Source organism: Colobus angolensis, unplaced genomic scaffold (assembly GCF_000951035.1).
Source record: "Colobus angolensis palliatus isolate OR3802 unplaced genomic scaffold, Cang.pa_1.0 Scaffold53, whole genome shotgun sequence".
Taxonomy (NCBI): domain Eukaryota; kingdom Metazoa; phylum Chordata; class Mammalia; order Primates; family Cercopithecidae; genus Colobus; species Colobus angolensis.
In genome coordinates, this window is record NW_012118821.1 from 11,708,357 (window position 1) to 11,722,467 (window position 14,111).

Sequence of the window (14,111 nt, forward strand, 5' to 3'; positions counted from 1 at the left end):
ATGCCTGGCTAATTTTTTTGTATTTTTACTAGAGACAGGGTTTTGCCATGTTGGCCAGGCTGGTCTCAAACTCCTGACCTCAGGTGATCCGCCCGCCTTGGCATCCCAAAGTGCTGGGATTATAGGCATGAGCCACCATGCCCAGCCTAGTTTTAGTTCTTATATGGATCCAAGTTTGGGTCTTGGATCCATTTTGAGTTTATTATTGTATACAGTGTGAGATAGGGACATGCTGGAGGCAGGCTGCCACCAACTCCATCTTGCTGGGCTGAAGTACTCAGAAATGAGTACTCCTGTTTGCATGGGGATATCTGGTTGGTTAAAAAGATGATTCTCTCCCCTTCGACTAGCCCCGGCACCCCTGTGAAGAGTCTGTTGACAGTAGATGCATCTTGGTATGGATTCTGTTCCACTGAACAGAGTGGCACCACTCTGTCTTGATTGCTGTTGCTTTGTAGTGAGTTTTGAAGTCGGAAAGTGTTTGCCCTCCTACTTTGTTCTGTATGATGTTAGCTGTGGGTGTGGCTTCTAAATCTTCAAGTTCACAAAGCCATTGCATAGAAGATCATGGATTTAATCTTTGGTCTTTTAATGGTAGAATATTCCTAGAAGGGTGTCGGATCGATCATTGGGTAGTTGCAGCCATGGGGAGTGTATCCAGAAGGTACCGAGACTTGACCCAGTGTAATGAATCTGTGGGTATGATGGAGAGACAGCAGCAGAGCGGCACCTCCTGTGTGCCTTTTTTCCTAACACACTGCTGTCACTGGCAGCAGGCCCTGTCTACACCCAGACAGCACCTAACCATCCCCACATTACACAGCTTGTTCATAGCCAAGCAGAACTTAACAACATATAGTCAGCCTCCAGACTTGCAGCTTCAAACATCTAGGTCTAGGGGAAAAATATTTGGCTTCCCATTCTTCAAAGTGTTTTCCCCCAGACCTGAAGGGTCATTTAGGAACAAGTTGTTTCTTAATCCCCTGCTGCCTATGCTTCTCACCTTCCTCACTCTTTACACAGAAAAGCAGCTGAGCAGGAGGAGAAACAGGAGAATCTACTCTGAAGTTCTGCCAAATGGGCACTGCCTTGGTGTACTCTCCATTTTACCCCATAGATGCCTAAAATGTAAAGGCAGAGCTTTTGCACAGCTTGAGAATGATCTGTAAAATGCAGTGGGAGGCTGGCTTCAAATATGCAAATCAGTCAATGTGATGCATCCCATTAACAGAATGAAAGATTTTCAAACCCCATGATCATCTCAACTGACACAGAAAAAGCTTTTCACAAAGTTCAACACCCTTTCATGATAAAAAACAAAACAAAACAAAAACACCTCTTAACAGTTTAGGTATAGAAGAAAAGTTCCTCAGCATTATGAAGGCTATTATGTAAAACCTGCAGCTAACATAATTAACAGGGAGCAACTGAAACTTTCCCACTAAGATCCAGTAGAAAGCAGAGATGCCCTCCCTTGCCACTTCTATTCAGCATGGGATTAGAAGTACTAACAAGAACAGTCAGACGAGAAATGAAAGAAAATAAACAAAAGGGATCCATTTCAGAAGGAAGAAGTAACATTTCTCTATTTGCAGATGACATGATCCTATATGTGGAAAATCCCAAAGATTACACACAAAAATACTGTTAGAATTATGAATGAATTCAGTAAAGTTACAGAATACAAAATCAGCATACAAAAATCAGTAGCATTTGTGTAGACAAATAATAACCTAGCTGGAAAGTAAATCAATAAAACAATCCCGTTTATGATAGTATCAAAAAAGATATTTTGGAATAAATTTAACAAAGGAGGTAAAAGATTTGTACACTGAAAACTATAAAACGTTAAAGAAATGGAAAAAGGTGCAAATAAATGAAAAGCTATTTCATGTTCATTAGGAAGAATTAATATTGTTAAAATGTCCATACTACCCAAAGTGATATACAGATTTAACATAATCCCTATTAAGATCTTCAATAGCAACAATAGGTATTTTCACAAACATTGGGAAAATATCCTAAAATGTTTGTAGAACCACAAAAAACTCGAAGAAGCCAGAAAAAAAAAAAAAAAAAAACGAGAAGGAAAAACAAAGTTGGAGGAATCATACTTCTTGATTTAAAATTATATTACAAAGCTATAGATATTGAAGCAGTATGATACTGGCACAAAAACAGAACCATAGACCCATAGAACAGAACATAGAGCCCCAAAATAAATTGAAACACATATGTGCAACTAATTTTTGACAAAGTCACCAAGAGGACACAATAGGGAAAGGACAGTCCCTTCAATAAACAGTGCTGGGAAAACTGAATTTTCACATGGAAGATAGTAAAACTGGATCCTTGTCTTATACATTTAAAAAAAAAAAAATTAACTCCAAATGGATGCAAGCCCTAAATGTAAAACCTGAAACCATGAAACTCGTAGAAGAAAATGTTGGGAAAAATCTCCTTGACCTTTGTCACAGCAATACTTTTAAAAATGTTACCCAAAAGCTTAAATGATGAAACAAAAATAAATAAATGGACTACACCAAACTAAAAAGCTTCTGCACAGCCAAAGAAACAATATCAAAATGAAAAAGCAACCTATAGAGTGGGAAAAAAAAATGTTTGCAAATCACAGCTGATAAGGGGTTAATATCCAAAATATATAAATAACTCTTACAAATCAAGGGTAAAAATAAGGCAAATAATCCTCAAATGAGCGAAGATCCTAAACAGGTATTTTTTAAAACAATAAATAAAAATGTCCAACAGGCAAATGAGAAGGCGTTCAACATCACTCCTCAAACGGGAAACGCAAAAAAAAAGCCATCATTGTACCCTCCTGGCCTGTTCTCCCTGCCCACTGCACAAATGAAGACCAGGGCAGTAAACCAAGGGTCTAATTAATGCCAGCCTGGCCACGGCCGTGGCAGATGGAGTTATTACTCAAATCGACCTCATGGAAGGCTTGTAGGTTAAGGGATTTTCAAGGACAGTTTGAGGAAAGGGTGGGGCGCCCAGGCAGTGGCTGCTTGCTGCCAGCTGACTGGGATACAATCACAGTGTGGGAGAGCTCCTGCTGTGCGCTGAGTGGTTTCTGGGTGGGGCCACAGGAGCGAAAGAGTCATCTACTGGGAGGTCCACGTGGAGCCATGGGTGTCAGGCATGCAAAAAAACCTGAAAAGATGCCTCAAAAAGCCGATCTTAGGTTCTACTATAGTGATGCTCTCTGCAGGATCTCCAGAATAATGGCTGGCCATCATGAATGTCTACACCTTAACAGAATTCAGGCTCCTCTTCTCCCCCTCACGGGGTGGTCTCTCATTAGCTTTACAAAGGCAGTTGGGTTTGGGGGAAGGCCTATCAATTGTCATTTAAACTATCAACTAAATGTCTCCGGAAGCTAACTTGGCAGCTTGAGGCTAAAGGCAAAATGGCATTGGCTGGATCAGATCTTCCACTCCCAGAATTTTCTCACTGTTACCATTTATCAAAGGTGGTTTCATCAAAAGTTACCACTTCACACCTGGAAGGACAGCTGTGTGAATGGAAAATAACAACTTGGGACCCCAATTCCCTCTGCCAAAAGAAAAAAAAAAATTAAACTGAAAGCTGAGTCATGCAAGAAGTTGCTTTTCCTTTTGTTCCTAAGCAGATAGCTACAGATAAAAGGTTAAATATCTCCACAGGCAGCAACTCCTCATTCACCTTATCTTACGTAAAGTGCCAAATTTCCCTGTTAAGTATTGAAGCTCTCAAATTCATCTTTGGAGAAAGGCACAGACTGTTTCTGTAAATCTGTTCTTCTTTTTTTTTTTTTTTCCTTAACCTTGGCAAAATAACCTTCTAAACTGATTGAGACCCATCTCAGATACTTTTTGGTTTACAACTATTATCCAAAAGTCAAGAGATAACAAAGGCTGGTGAGGGTGTGGACAAAAGGGAAGCCTTGCACACTGTAATGGGAATGTGGGTTGGTACAGCCACTATGAAAAAGAGCACATTAAAAATAGAACAGCCACGTGACCCACCAGTCCTCCTGAGGAAATTCCCAAAGGAGACAAAATGAATGCTTCGCAAAGATGCCTGCAACGCCCATGTTCATTGCAGCAAGATTCACAGTAGCCAAGATACAAAAGCAACCTGATGGACAAATGGATAGAAAAAATGTGGGGGATATATATATATCTTCAATGGAGTGTTAGTCAGCCTTAAGAAGAATGCAATCCTGCTATTTGCCACAATATAGATATACCCAGAAAATATTATACTAATATAAGTCAGATACAGAAAGAAAAATATTGTATTATCTCACTTAAATGTGAGATGATAAATAAGTTATCTCACTTAAATGTGAGATAATACAATATTTTTTCTTTTTTTTTTTTTCTAAAGAGCTCAGGCTGGACACGGTGGCTCAGGCCTGTAATCCCAGCACTTTGGGAGGCTGAAGGGGGATGGATCATTTGAGCTCAGGAGTTGGAGACCAGTCTGGCCAACATGGTGAAAACCCATCTCTACTAAAAATACAAAAATTAGCCAATTATGGTGATGTGCATTAGTCTCAGCTACTTCGGAGGCTGAGGTGGGAGGATCACTTGAGCCTGGGAGGCAGAGGTTGCAGTGAGCCAAGATCAAGCCACTGCACTCCAGCCTGGGTGACAGAGTAAGACCCTGTCTCAAAAAGGTAAAAATTAAAAATAAAAGCTCAAATACACATAGGTGAGAGTGAAATGGTGGTTATGGGTGGGGGGATGGGGAGATATAAGTCAAATGATACAAAATAGCAGATATGTGGGATGATCAAGTCTAGAGATCTAATGCCCAATATGAAAACTAAAGTTAATAAAATTATACTGTGTTAGAGGCTTTGCTAAATAAGTAGATTTTAGCTGCTCTTGTCACAAAAAAGTAACTGGGATAATAAATAAGTTAATTTGTTTCACTATAGTAAGCATTCTATGATGTATGTGTATCCCATATCAACATGTTGTAAACATTAAATATACATGATAAAATTTATTTTTTTAAATTCAGTGGAGAAACTAGGCTAGTAAGCAGACTGTTAGGGTATCACATAATGATGTGCTTTGTGTCTGAAGTAGGAAAGGGTGCAAAAGAAAGAAGGCATGCAGGAAAGAAGGCATCCACGATAGAACACAAGCAGGAAAGAAGGCATGCAGGAAAGAAGGCATGCAGGAGAGAACGCATGCAGGAGAGAACGCATGCAGGAGAGAACGCATACAGGAAAGAAGGCATGCAGGAGAGAACACATGCAGGAGAGAACGCATGCAGGAAAGAAGGCATGCAGGAAAGAAGGCATGCAGGAGAGAAGGCATCCAGGATAGAATGCATGCAGGAAAGAAGACATGCAGGAAAGAAGGCATGCAGGAGAGAACGCATGCAGGAAAGAAGGCATGGGGGAGAGAACACATGCAGGAGAGAACGCATGCAGGAAAGAACGCATGCAGGAAATCATGCACGAAAGGCATGAATCAATATATTATGCTTCTTGATGGAAAAGGAAGCATGGTGCACTGAGGGAGTGGAGTGGGGGTGCCTGAAGCAGCCGGGCCTGGGGCCATGAGAGCAGGTGCTGCTCCCAGAGGCTGAGGGGAGACTTAGGGAATGCGGGGGTCCGCACAGGGAGGTGTGCAGACATGGAGGAGGCTCGGTGGCCCTGAACACCCACAGGCCCCACACCAGGGTGCTGGCTTACCTCGAAGGTGATGGGGTGGCACTGAAGACTCAGCTGCAGGAAGGGGACATCTCACAAAGACATAGAGAAGGGGCAGGAGGGGCCAAGGCACCCACCCTAGGAGAGAAACCCCTGTGGCTGTCGGAGGAAGAAGCAGCAGGCCCACGGGCCATGGTCCATCAGCGGGAATCAAGCCACACAGCAGGAGGGAGAGAAGAGCTCTACTGAGAGGTACCGGGAGGCTGAGAGGAGCTACCCAGAGGCCAAGGCCATGGGCCTGGATGATGGTGGATGAGCCTGGGCTGCAGGCCTGGGTAGTTACTATTCACTGTCACAGGGAACATGGAGGAGAAGGCTGAGGGGTGTTTAATAAGTGACCCTCCTACCTGCTGACTTTTTCAGTAATTTGTGTGAAACGTCACGTGGAAAAGCCCAAAAGGCCTTTGGCAGGAAGTGTGAGGCTGTGTTGAGACACACACAACAGAAGCACAGATGCCCCCCATGCAGAGCAGGCCATGGGAATGGAGCAAGGCTAACTGGGAAATGGGATGAGGACTCAAGAAGAACAGGTGCATATTTTGGAGCAGTTGCAAGCTTACCCTGGGGTTGATGTAGAGGCACAGATTGGTTCTTAGTAAGTCCCAAGATGTGTTAGTCCATTCTCACACCACTATAAGGACACATGGAAGACTAAGTAATTTATAAAGAAAAGAGGTTTAATCAACTCATGCTTTAACATAGCTGGGAAGGCTTCAGGAAACTTACAATCCTGGCAGAAGGTAAAAAGGAAGCAAGGCACTTTCTTCACAAGGCGGCAGGAAGGAGAAGTGCAAGCAGGGGAAATGCCAGATGCTTATAAAACCATCAGATCCCTTGAAACTCACTCTCCATCATGAGAACAGCATGGGGGAAACCGCCCTGCCCCCTTGATCCAGTCACCTCCTCCTGGTCCTGCCCTTGACATGTGGGGACTGTGGGGATTACAATTCAAGGTGAGATTTGGGTGGGGACACGTATCACAAGCCTAAACTATCATGCTGAATATTTACCCTGAAAAACGTTGACCCTACCCTGTGAGTAGGGACAAATGATTACACCCTTTTGCAGTTAGTGTAATGCTTGGTCCACTGAAGGCATGAGGGTCTTGGGATGCTTCTGGAGTCACTTCATACTTTCCATCCTCATTGTCTCTTAGGCAGCCTGGAGGACAACAGTGGCCCGACACTTACCAGTGGCATCCAATGATAGACCAACTGAAGCATGTGGCGTACACAGAAAGCAGTTTTGAAATTGAATTCTATATGAAACTGAGAGATACACAACTGTACTTTACAACTGATATCATAGATAATGTTTTCAGTATCTTATTATCGTAAGTGGTGATGAGGTGTTGGGCTAGAAGAGGTCAAGGCAGGCACCGCTGTTCCGGCAGCAGCAGAGAGCCAACCACGCGGTCACACACCAAGTCTCATGGTCGAGAGACCATGGAGAAAATACACCCCAGCTAACTTACACCGGTGCTTCTCCAGCTGTGGCCACAATTCATTTGTGAGTTGTGATATCGATCTGAGGAGGCAATACTAGTATCAACAAAAAGAAGTAAAATGGAAAGTATTTGAGGATGTCATACATACTAAGAATGTGTTGTTCTGTGAAATGTTTGATTTTATCATGGTTTCAAATCTCTCTATAATATGCATAGGATGTACACACGGGATCAAGATGTAAAATCTGCTTCTCACCATGGAGCAGGGTTAAAACATGACAGCCACGATCCTATTTCCAGGTAGGAAGAAGGTGACCCCCCACCTCCGAGCAGGAGGAACTGGAGGTAACAAGACCCATTCGAGGAATGAAAAAGTGAACCAAGAATCCCCGGGGCACCAGGTTGGAACCGGGCCTTTTTTTCAGCTGAACTCTGAGGTGCTAAGAGGTCATGCCCAACAAGGGAACCCAGGAGGTCCTGACATTGTTCGCTGTTTTCCTTTTGCCTGAATGGCTTCAGGACACCCTGTGCTTCCTCTCATGACTTACTCATAAACTGTGCAAAAATGACCAAATTGCGTACCCTTTCCAGCTTCTGTCCACCATCTGCACAATGGGGCTAGTGACATCCACTTTCTACAGTTGTGAGGAGCAGGGACACGGTAGCACTGGCCCTGAGCAGAGATGCCCTCACTCACTTCTTTATCCCTTTATTTCTTCACTCTATTATTGATCAAATGTTTACACGTGAGGTACCTTGTGTGAGCTATTAATCACACAGTAGTGAGACTTGATCTCTATCCTCTTGTAAAGACAAGAATTCACCAAAATAAATGCAAATGTGTGACTGTGACAAAAGCTAATTTTGAAAATTAAAATTGGAGTACTGAAAATTTAAAGTGCAATTGAGGAAGTCAAAGGTAAATGTTAGAAAACCTTCCGGAACATAGAGAAGAAAAAGAGATTTTAAAAAAAAAAAAAAAAGCTAAAACCAATGGAAGATAAATTTAGACAATCCAACAATCCAAATCCATTTAATAGTAGAAATTCAAACAAACTAATAATAATAATAAAGGAAATAAAGAGGGGAAAATAATAAAGAAAGAAGAAAGTTCTGGGAGGTCAACAGTTTTCAGGTTGTGTGGGGGCACTCACGTCAAGCAGTAAGAATGAAAAAAACCTAAACTCATCAAACTCCAGAAAACCAACAGGAAGAGAAGACCCTAGAGCTGTTTAGAGAGAAAACCTGTGCTTCTGAGCTTCCCAGGGGAACCAGGATCAGACTGCAGACTGGCCTGGCAATGGAGTGGAACCGTTCATAAACCTGAACACTATACATGCATAGCATAGAATAAAATAGCCTCAGGGCCTTTGCAGTCTTGGGAGAGATGATTGTCCCCTTAGTAAAATAGACATTTCCAACATGCAGGGCCTCGGAACCCTTACTTGGAGGTCCCCATTCTGAAAAATGCCTGGGGCTCTGTGTCCACAAACTGGAGAAGAAATCCAAGAAAGAATGATATGGGACACTGAAACCATGGGATTCATAAGGAACCCAAAATAAACAACCCCCTGCCCTCAGGTCACATGGAGTCTGCTGTAGCCGGGGGGCGGGGTGGGGGCGGGAGGGGAAGGGTGCCGGCACAGCCCCTACACACCACACCCACCCTGTGGTCCCGCTGAGACAGGACCTGCCCAGCTCAGGCCCGGGCGCCCGGCCCTCAGGCCGGCTCTTCTTGTCGGGCTCTGGAGACGGCCACTTAATGCTTGGTTTTCAAAATCAAATACACAGAAACAAAATAGGTCGGATAACTTGCTTGCCTAAAATAGATGTCCCAGAGGAAATTTCTGCCTCTGACTTAAAATTTTTTTTTTAAATGAACTAGGAGCCACAAAAGGGAGATTTTGGTAGGTTCTCGACCCCCCTGCCCTGGGACAGGACTCTGTGCACCAGTGGTGGCTGCAGAGGCTGGGGGGACAGACTCGCTGCCCTGCTCCTGCCCAGGGAGGGGAGCTTTGGGTTTTGTGCAGTACTTTGTTCTGGAGTCATGTGCAGCCACCTTCTGATCAGAATAACGTGGACGGATTTCAGGCAGGGAACTTCTTCCATCTCATCATTATTCCTTGTTCTGTTGGCTCTTTAAGGAGCATTGTCTAGCATAAGGTTATTGTTCATAAAATCCCACAAATGAGCATACTTTATATGACAACTTTAATAAGAACCTCACACCCATTTTAATTTATACTATGTATATGAATTGTAGCATATTTGCTTGTCATTCGTTAATAACTGTTTAATTTTTAGATATTATGAGCTAGTCCTATGTATGTTTCTTGATATTATTACTAATATTCCATTGACATTAGCTGATTGCAAAATGCTTTTTAAAATAACTATAGCTTTATAAAATAATTTACTAAAAAAAGCAAACACCCCACATATGACACAGCATGAAAACTGAGCATGTTGCCAATGTATTAACTCATTTTAATTTTTTTATTTTAATAGATTTTTCTCATTTATTGACCCCAAAGGTGGTAAATTTAAAGATGGCCATGGAATTTCTTTTTTACCCAAAAATACATTTTTATATTTTTAAATTTTCTGTTCTTTCATACTTTCCATTTGTCTTTACACCCAAAATAAATTATTTTTCTACATATTTAAGATTGCAACTGTGTCCATTCCAGCTTCTCTCTATTCTTTCTCTCCACCTTGCCTTGAGTTTATGTAGCGATGTCTTACCTATCTGTTTTCTACTGCGTTAGCCGTGTCTAGCAGAGTCCCAGAGACTCAGCCCTCAGTCAAGGGTGGGCAAATTCATTGGTCACACTCACATGCTGGGAGCCAGAGTTTTCTGTATGTAACCTTTGCTGCTTGTCTAGATCATCCCAGTTAGATATTAGAAACTGAAAATGTATATTAATAAATTGATATCTAGCGATATTAATATCACTGCCCACTATCATTTATTGAGCATTTAATGATAAGCCAGGCAGTTTTGATACATTATTTAATTCAGACATTGAAAGTCTAGGAAATTAATGCTTATAAAACAACATGCTCAAATCATGAAGTAGTAAGTGGTAGTGCTTTTATAACCCCATTCTGGCTAATTGCAAATTGTTTAACCATTAAAGATTTTGCTTGTTGGTTGAGTCACACGTACAGCATTGTCTGAGCAGTTAGAATCCATCTTCACGGGGCAATGCAAACATTTTCTTTCTCTTTTTCTTTCTTTTGTTTTCTTTTTCGTTTTTCCAGTGAATCCATATTAACCACTAGGAGCAGGCACATAAGATCCAAAGGCGGGTAGGAATTGTGTGGGCCCTGGGGTCTCGCCTAACACAGGATTCTGTAAGATAGTTCAGAGTTCATGGTAATGTGTAGGGGAGTTATTATATCCAAAGGAGGGATAAGAGAAGTTCTTTCGTTTTAAACTACAATGTAGTAGAGAAAAAAGATCAATTTGGTCTAATTCCTTTCTCTTTCAAGGGACTAATCAAGACTTTTAACCTTCTGGGGTTCATATCCACCATTATGTTCTTGACAAGATATACATGCTCCATCCCTTATTAACTGTGTGTGTGGATGAAGTTGTTCTTTGGGGAAAATTAAGTACACAGGAAAGGGTTTGGGGCTCAGTCCCTAATGGTCAGCAGAAGTGGACAAGGTGGGCTGGTTTCCAGGTAGAAGGAAAAGATTTGCGAATTCTGGGGAAAATGGCCCTATTATGACTCCCTGTGTTTCTTATTTAACTCTGCTCTCTGGTTTCCTGTTGCTCAAATGAGGAATTGCATAGAAAGTGGGACGGCACTTCCATAAGGGTTATCTGCATTAAGCTGCATCATTGCAGGGGCTCAGGGCTGTCTGCTCACTTGACCTGTTGAGGTTCAAAACAGCCCAGAGAGTTTTAGTCCTGTCAGCCCTGGAGAGCAGGAAGCACTGAATCCTTTGGAACGGAAATCATAAGGGGCCAGTTCTTCAGCGCCACCACCCAAGGCTCCCCTAGGACCTAGTGGCGAGACTCAGATTCCCTGACCCGTATCTCAGCGCTGTGGGTCCTTCCTGAGCATGTGTAGGGACAGCCTTAATTCACGGTGGGAAGAACTGTACTAGATCTTAATACAGATAATTCAGTTTCAATTATTGTCTCCTTCTGACTAGCTGGGGAGTTCTGAGCACATATTTCACCCTCTCTGAGTATCAGTTTCTTTATTCGTAAAATTCACATAAAGTTCAATTGATGGCCAAATGACACAACGGGTAAGAAAGTGTTTTGTAAGGTTTTTAGTTCTACGAATTTTAAGGAGACTAGGCTGATCCTCTTACCCAGAAGTCCCTGGAGACATCACAGAATGAATAAGGGTGACAGTGGGAATCCTGGTGTGGAGCTCCTCTGATGCTGCCGCACGGGCTGAGTCTACCCCGAGTCTGGGCAGGAGGGAGGATAAGGCTGCGTGCAGGGCTTCTGGTCCACAGGAACTGGGAGCTCATGGAACCATCTCAGGCAGAGCACAGAGCTGACGTAGCTGGCAGAGAACAAGCCTTCCCAGCTGGGGCTTGCTCCCACAGGAGCCTGGGCAAGGGTCACAGTCCAAACAGCAGGCGTCAAATCTAGGAGAATAAACTGTAAAGGGGGATGCGTTGTTCACGGACGTGAAAGAGAACGTTTGGTTCCTGGAGGAAGCTGATGTGTGCGTGTTGACGGCTGCAAAGAGGACACCCTGTGTGTGTCTCTTCCTAAGGTGGTGATGAACTCATGAGGTGCTGTATATTGCTTTTCATATTTTGCAGATGGAGAAATCAAGGCACAGAGAGATTAAGTGACTTTGCCACAGTCACAAGCTGGAGAGGACCAGGAGTAGAGCTTAGAGCGAGCCCCTGACTCTGGGCCTGCATCCTGCCAGGAGTCACGCTGCCTCCGTTCCTAGGAGAGAAGACTTCCTGTAAGGTAAAGGCAGCCGACCTCCACTCGGTTCTGTGCAGCCCGCACTGAGGCAGGGCGGCCCTCACTCACTAGGTAAAGGCGGCCCGTCTTCGTTCGCTTCTGTGCAGCCTATGCTGAGGCAGGATGGCCCCCACTGTAGACGGTTAGGTTGTGTGCTCTCTGCGTGTGTGAAAAGAACTAAATAAGCAGCAGCACTCACGTCTCCTAGCCTGGGTTTGCCAGCCTGTTCCAGACCACATTGTCCACAAACCACTTCCTTACACAGTCAAAACAATCAGCCTGCACACCGCGTCCTCCACCTCAGCCTCTCTGGCCCTTCCCTCTTCCACTTTCCATCCTCGGGAGGTATCTTGGCTTTTTCTTCTAAACCATTCCTTCAGATTTCCCCCCTCCTCTTTTATGTCCGTCACTTCTTCTTTTCTGATGGCTGGATTGACCCCATCTTGGATTCTAAGAAACAAAGAGAGCAGCTTCCTTCCTCCCTCTTGTAGCTGTTCACTTGCCTCTGTCCCCTGGGGCTGTCCTGGGCAAAGCACTGCCCACCTCCCTGGCACCTGCCCAGTGCAGCAGCTCTGAGAATCCTACCGCATTCTCCTGGGACTCCCCTTGAGAAAGGAGCACCAAGCCCAGGCACTGTTGGCTGGGACGGGGATTTCGGCCTCAGCTGGTCCCACGCCCATCACCCGGGGACAAAGCCTCTGTGCTCCAACCCCACATGGGATGGCCTCGCTCACGCTCAGCCACTACCCAGCAGTGGTCAGCGAGAGACCACCTGCTCGCTTCCTTCAGTCCTCCCCCTACAGCGGCTGTGCTGACAACATAATACTCCTTCCTCTTCTCTTCCACCCTTTCTAGAACTTCCTCTTTTCTTCTGCAACAGGCAGGGTTTTTTTAGGGTTTTCTCCTATTATTTAGAATGCTCTTGTTGATGCTTTTTTTTTTCTTCTATTCCTGCTCCTTGAAGGGAGGGCAGTGTGATATTAGTGGTGCGTTTCTCGGGCAGTGTGATATTAGTGGTGCGTTTCTCGGGCAGGGTGATATTAGTGGTGCGTTTCTCTCATGGAGAAGGGCACTCCCGGGAAGAGAGCGCAGTGAGGACAACAGTCTGGCGAACTCACAGCTACTGCACCAGGCACATGGCCGCACCCCCTTATGCGTGTGGAGCCCTGTGCATTTTCCAGATTCTTCCACATGTGTTAGAATGCTCACATCCACCGACTGTCACATGAACACACAGGAAAGACATTCCTGTGGCATAGTTCGTGCAGATGATAAAATTGAGGCCTGAAAGTTAAAGAGACACAGTAAGTAGGAAAAAACAAAAACAAAACTATTCCAAGCCCATGCCCTGTCTCTAAACTTCATGTTTCCCATTTAATAATCTTCAGAGCATTTTCATTTCTATTACTTTTCTGTGGAGCAACGTATTTTCACCCCCGTGAATATTTAACATATGTCACAGAGTCCACATTCTATCACTCGTAGACACAGGATTCTCTAAGTTTTCTGTTCTTTATTCTTTTAGTGTTTTCCTCCCCCTAAAAAATAAGTAATTTTACAAAATGGATTAAAAAGAATTTGCAAACTAGAAAAATCATTAAGATAATTTCAAATACCTGCAAAAATGGGAAGTTCTAGTAATATTTTTCTATGGCAAAACATATTTGAATATTTGATTTTAAATTTTTTTACCACATCACTAAAATCTGAATTCGGGAGAAGTAGAGACAGAAAATGCTGGATATAAACCAGATGGAGTCTGGGAAGCAAACCTATAGGTCAGCAGTACAGAACACTGTCTATTACTTATTAAAAGCAGCTCTTTCGTTACATTTGTGTGTTTTGTAGCTATCAAAAGGAGATAGCTTATTTTTTCACTTGCACTGTAGCCACACATCCTCTGGGACAGGCATTCATTAGGGAGGGAGCCAACACCTCTGAACATCACCAGGAGGCAGCATGGCCTGCAGGGCCGGGGC

The 14,111-nt window shown here is 43.6% G+C and overlaps 1 protein-coding gene across 3 annotated transcripts in view; it reads left to right on the forward strand.

Moving 5' to 3' along the window:
* MYT1L (myelin transcription factor 1-like) overlaps positions 1 to 14,111 on the forward strand; it is a 536,085-nt gene that overhangs the window by 316,458 nt on the left and 205,516 nt on the right. For all 3 annotated transcript variants that reach the window (XM_011960959.1, XM_011960961.1, XM_011960960.1), the window contains exon 5: positions 11,979 to 12,135. The gene's annotated coding sequence lies outside the window, so the exon portion shown is untranslated. The remainder of the gene's footprint in view (positions 1 to 11,978; positions 12,136 to 14,111) is intronic.